Here is a 7,009-nt window from a genome sequence, read left to right as displayed (position 1 = left end):
GGCTTTGGGTGAGCAATGAAATAGGAGTTTGTTAACCAGGACTTGCAGAGATCACCCTCATCCCTTTATTCTATTAATACTTAATTAAATTTCTCCTGGAATATCTTCTAGGTATCTGATGATGGTGTTGACTTGTCTCGAGTTCAAAATGCGAGCTTTGTACAGCGGCACTCAAACGTTTCGTAACGTTAACAATCGGTTGAATGACTATGACTCTGCCTTTTATTCTCAATACCTTTAAGAAGGAAATAAAGGAAAGAATTGAAGAATAGTATCATATCAAGAAGAAGAAAAATATAAACAGGAGAATAGAATTGGGACGACTGGGTTATAAACACATTTTAGTATGAGTAGCTACTTGCTATATTTTCTTTATGATTTCTTATTCTTTCTTCACTTCGGGATAGCAGACTGTAGGTTAGCTTATGTGTGAGAACGCGAGAACATAAACCCTGAGCATTATCGAACACTACAGAGTGTTAAGCGTAACTTACGGAATATGATATTCTCGATTTTTGGCACATTTGCATAATCTGGAGAGAACTCGTTGTTTGATGCCACTGACAAATATCAACACGCTATGTTAGTGTACAAATATTGAAAGCAAAAATAATAGACCTTCATAAAGTTGTGCTTTCTATCTCACTCATGGGTTTGGAAGGGGAGAGTGATACGAGAACTTTAAATGATAAAATTAACACCATATAAGTACAGCAAGAATTAGAGGTGTTTCGAAAGTCTTCACGCATAAACAGACCTCTCAAAAGATTATTATCATCTAATTTAGAGATAAGGAAACATAAATTAAAATTAAAGAATGGCTAGATCATGGTGAAGTAAAAAGGAGTAAGATCTTGAATGAATACGCCAAGCGATTTAGAAAGAACCAAATTCAAATTCTCTCTTTTTTGCAACTAACTTAAAATTACTTGACTAGTTTGTTTTATTTTGCAAAAGTTTAAAACTTATTAGACCAGTCAGACTGTGAAAACAATTAACCATTTCAATAGAATGTGAAATTATTGACACATCACAAATATTGACACAATGATGCATTGTTACGAATTCAAGAGCTTTTGGCAAGGTGATGGAAGTATCTCACGAGTATAACATGGAGGCAACAATTTCTGTATCTAAAGATAATGCCTATTTTTTTTTACAAATTCGAAAGAGATACGATATACTCAAAGCTGGGTGTGATAAAGAATAACATTCAAGAAAATAATGGCAGAAATATATTCATGTCTGTAAAGGGCTGTCATATACTACCTTAGGTTTGGGTAGGGTGCTCCCAGTATTATTTATAATTATTACAGAAGACCCACCCTGGCTCTTTTTTGTTAGAAATTGAAGTAGTGATAGAGATGCAAAGCTCCGAACCCCCAGTCAGTGATGCCGACAATTAAATTATTGAATACTAAAAAGGTGAAATTCAAATAAACAACAAATTTAATGCCATTCAATTACAGATAATCCTTCCTCAAATGAAATTCAATATTTGAAACCCTATCACTCGTCTTTCACTCGACCAAGTGACGGCCTATTTCATCATCTGACTTAGTGTGATAGATTTACCTCCTGTCCTGTGTTTCTACTCATCTGTAGTATTTCTTGACTGGTACCCAGTACCCCTTCAGTCCAAAAACCGCGTCCTTCACCCTTCCACTTCCTCCACTTCCATTGTCTCCTTTTCTTGTCTCCCAGAGACTCGGGACCAACTGTACCATGGTATTTCCCTTCTCTGTCTCCTACAGCTCCTCCGGTCCCTAAAAGCTTCCTTTCCGAAGCTCCTTTATAATTCCCCGAATAAGAATGTTTCCCGCCAATTTCGAATGACGTCGGAGTAGCTTATAACTTCCTTATGTAATTCCCGCAAGATGGTTTAGCGACTACTGATGTTTAGTTTCAAGACACTAGATTTAAACTTGCGATTCAAATGGTGGCCACACCTTGCTCAATTCCGAGTGGATGTCGATTCACCCATGGTCTATATAATTAGCAGACATTGCCTCCTCCCCGACGGTCTGTCAAGGGTGGATTTACGACCCCCACTTGATATTCTTTTGAGCCAACACCGGCAATTCATGCCACTTACTTGTGAATCGTACGCAGTAGAATAAGGCGCCAGTAACAGGTTCCTATGGCCATGTTATATACAACTGGCTTTCCACCCGTCTTTTTGATGTCGGCTTACACTCGCAACATTTATGAAGGGAATAATTAGCCTCAAAGTCTAGCATATACATGTTGCAATCTGGCTATTGTTCCTTACTTATAACGTGACAATGTCTAGCATTAAAAAGATTTACTCAGATGTTTAAGAAAAGATACAAATATAGGGTTCCTTTTAATTATAGTAAAATTCAAATAAACAGAACCTACCCTGATAGCAAGATGGCTAAAACACGCGATATGAGGACAATATCACGACTGTATTTGGTGTGTGTAAATATGCAAAATAAAACCAGGCTAAATTTGCAATACAACTTTAGGATCTTGTAGCGTAAGGTGTACACGTCAATTTACAATTTACAATCAGTAAACAAAACAAGATTTTGAATTTCTCGAGAACAAAAGATTAATAATAACACATTGTGACGTAGTATATGAACTAATTGTATTATAGTTCTGTTGTTTTTTTGTGTTAGAGTCTACAACGTTATCCATGGGAATGACAAAATTGTGACACAGAAATGAAGTTATTCTTAAGTTTGAAATGAGTTTTAAAAGAGATTAAAGTTTGCTTTGAAAACAAGCTTTCCATTCTGATAAAGGTTATAGAGTCTTGCTGATGACATTTAAAGAACAGTGCACGTAAGTTGCATGGACGTTGTTAATGCGTTATAAAGAAATTACAAATAATAGTATTTAACATCGCGTCACGATTCTTACATAATTATTAATTAAATAAGAGTACAAATTAAACAGGACAACAAATTAAGTAAGAGTACACATTAAACATGACAATAATAAACAAATGAGTGCACTGAACAATCATAATAATTACAGATCAGTTATAGATGTCTCTTGTTGATGCAAGCAAGAAAAAAGATCCAAGAACTGGATTGATATATGTCGTGTGTGTGTGATTTGGATTTTTTTTACGTAGCTGTACCAATTTTTCAGTCAGATTGCTACGATGTCTGCAGTGTGGCAGTTTATAATGATGTCTCGAACTAGGACATGATGCCGCAGACATGTAGCATGATGTTCCACCCACGTCATATTATCATTCACCAGGCTGACCAGTCGTAATACAACCTCTTAATGCTGAGCGCCTAGCGAGGCAGCTGTTAGTACCATGTTTATAAGGTTTTGATATGATCGCTAGGCCACCTGAGCGGTATGATTTATGTCCTTACCTGACAATTAATATATTTATAACACCCAAAATCAACATAGGTAAACCAATTATACTTTCAAAATACAAAATAAGTTTTGAAGGAATATGTTCTGAATGTTCCGGAGGAAATATGTCATAAAATGTAAGACTTTAAGAAGGGATGCAGAGGTTATATTTAACGAACCAAAGTTATCCCTATACAACAAAAACATAACGAAGTAAACAGAGTTTTAAAAAGCAATCACTAACACCAACAAAATCAATTGTACAAGTTATTTACTTGTGTCAGCTTTAAAAGACTCTGGTGGGATGCCGTCTTGACTTGTTGCCTTGTTATTTTTTAATACTTTCAAGCCTGAGAGATTTGTCTTGGATTGTGGCGTTCGTATTGATTCGGATCAGTTCCTCAGATGTTTGTATTTCAGATGTTTCTGTTGGTGGCGGCGTGTTGAAGATTTATTTCGTGGTTCCTCCTCTTTGCTGAGTAATCCACTTTTTTGTCTCTGAACAGATGCAAAGGGTTCATTGTATTTTCTTGAAAGTTGTGTGATAACCTGTTGCCATTTTGTATCATTCTTCCCTGCCTGCTGCTCTCTCGGCTTCTGTGACCAGATCATACGAGTTCTGCTTTGTCTTTCTTGACGCTTTTCTTAACTTGTTTAACTTGCCTATAATGGGCTCTTTGATCCTGCTTCTTTTGTTCGTATTGTTACGAAGTAGAGTTGGCCGTTAAACTTCCGGTGAGCATTCAATGTCTCACTATGTTCTCTATGGCTGATAAACTCTCATTAGATTAAAGGCCCAGTTAAACTTAGACCGTAACTCCAAGAGGTCTCTGATTCTCTGATGAATCCTTAGAATAAGAAAGAGACTAGTGATGACACGAAGACTCAGATTTAAGTTTCATGAGGTTTATTAAATCACAGACTTTTATGGTATTAAAATTTCAAGACTCAAATATCAGGTACATCACTTCCAAATAACAATTCATTGATTTTATATCACAGTGTTTGTGTGCATTTGGATAAACATGAGCAATGTAAGTAACAACTTTTATGGTAGAAGTTGATATTAACTTTTATCAATGTCAAAGTTTATTTATTCAGATGTTATATTAAAATTATTATTTACTTATAGTCTTTGAAACAATGGCAAACTTGTCATTAAATTCATATACGTTATTTTCAAACAGAGCCTTGAGAAACACTCAGTGACTGCAACAAAAATAACTAACAGCAACTGTACGAAGTCTTGAGAAACACTCAACAGCTGTACACTATAAAAAAATCTATCGGAAAGAGCTTAGAGAAACACTCATTTGATCTATGTTCAAACCGGCACTTATTATTATTATTATTATTATTGAATTGTATTAAACATTATTATTTGAACAAGGTCTGCAAGAAACACTTGACGTGACCTCACAGGATCATGAAAATACTGTCGGAATACTATTTAACTGAACAAGCAGATATTTAAACTGAAGTTGCTGATTTAAAACACGACAATGACTAAATAAATATCCATAAAGGTTTTAGTGCACATACGTAGATTTCCAAACTTAGTTTTTTACCTATCCAAAATTTGCTATAAATGGAACATTATTTCATTGCATTTATTTATGTAGATATCGTGAAATACCTATGAATCTAATTCTCTGAAAATAATAAACAAAAGAGTAACCTTTTCTTAGCGCACTTTTTTATATGGTATTCGTAGTAAAAAAAATAGAAAAAGATTTCCCCACGTTCTGTCTAAACGTACGGATCTCCTAACGTGACCCTCAGAAACACGAATAGGTCATAGTAGAGACGCTGACAAGCCGTTTAAACCTCCCTCAAAATTCTGCAGAATTCTGCGCTAGGCAAGGAAAATTCTGCCATTCGCCGGGTAACAAACGCAGGGAAAATTCTGCGAGCGCTTGTTTGCAGCAGCAACCGGACATAGAACACAATTAATTTTACTACATATTCTCTACATTTGTTTCTCAGTACTGACCTTTCCACTGTGTCACAATCAATAAAAGTCATATGTTAATCATAAATACCTTCAAAGATGACTTCACGGTGAAGTTCCTGTCAAAGGATGAACTGCATATTTTGGGAGAGGCTGCACTGGAAACAGAGCAGCATGTAAACTGAACACAGATTTCACTTCCGGATCATCACCAAGGCCTTATTACTCACTGTGCTCTGTCGCCGAAATACACATGAAGAACCACACCCTGCGCTCATATTCTCAAGAATAAACAATTATTTTTAAATCCCTACCAAAAATTGCATAAATCTAACTCTTCTATCACCACCAAAATGAGAGAGGAAAAATGTTAAAGAAATAGACTAGAACTGCATTCGTGGCTATTGAACCGGAACTATTAATTGTGACCTGATTCCTGAGAGGCCCAAATTTTTTTAGCCAATTTTAGTCAAACTTTTATATTTGCATGCCACACCTATTTCAACTTTATACATGAAGTCCCTTTGAATTTCCTTGCAAACAAGATATGCGACACCTGTCAGAAAGAGTGTAGTGTTGGTGTTTCACAGGGTGCAAGTTTTGGTCCAAGTGGTCTGGAGAAAGCAAAACTAAATTTTCTATATCTTCCTTAGTTATAGCAACGTTTCAATGCAGTAAAAGCCTAATTGTAATACAAGACGTCTTTTGTCGCTTCAGAATCGCAAGGTGACTGAAAACTACACGTATACATTCAAAAGACAGTGACGTACCAACGCATAACTCTCGGACGACTATGTAATTAATCCAATAAGGCTCGACTACAACAACATTTTGTAGCTAAACTCAGCTGATCAGAAGATACATGAAGTAGAGGCATATCAGTAAAATACCTTTTTGTAGTCGTCATATTGCATATTTAAGTAGGATTAATTTATTATTGACTTGAGATGTTCTATATTTTAACTCCCTTCTTCATTTGAGTGGATTATTTCAGCCCCACATATCATGCACGCTTTCAGAGTTTTGTGTTTAATGGTTATTGTGTTCTATATGCTTAAGTGGTAACCAGTTGTGAACCTTTTAAACAGTTTCTTCACAATCATACATTAGGTGACATTAAGAGTAGATTTAAGTGTTACAACAATCTTGAAATAGGAAATGTATACTCTTTTATTATGGTAAATATCCTAACTGGTTGTTCACGAGGTATTTATTCAGGCTTACGAGTTTAACAAACATTATTCTTTGTATATATCAACACCATAACTGCAACAACAATAAACACTGTCCAGTAATACACCCACTTGTTTCAACTGACGTTTTTAATCAATCTACAGTTATAGCTGTATTTTTGCTTTTAACCTTAAGTCATTTCATTTTGTTTTTCAAAATTCCTCTTTTTTATTAAAGTTATCTTCCGTAATGAGCGTATACCTGGGACTTTATTCGTTATACAACTTACGAGTTTTCTTAAATAGAATGTTTATTTGCAACGTTTTAAATCCTCTACTGCAATTCATATCAGTTTTGACGTTATCAAATTGTGTGCTCAATTTATATCTTTGATATCACGTCATCATCATCATCATCTTTATTTCCTTCCATGGAAGATTACATGATATAAGAATAAATCATCTGAATACAATCAATGAATATTTATAAAAAAAAATCTATATTAGAATACAAATTCTTACACAATATCAATCAACA

The sequence above is a fragment of the Sinohyriopsis cumingii genome, chromosome 3, assembly GCF_028554795.1.
Source record: "Sinohyriopsis cumingii isolate HCF-2022 chromosome 3, ASM2855479v2, whole genome shotgun sequence".
NCBI classification, from domain to species: Eukaryota; Metazoa; Mollusca; class Bivalvia; order Unionida; family Unionidae; genus Sinohyriopsis; species Sinohyriopsis cumingii.
This window is presented reverse-complemented; position numbering follows the sequence as displayed.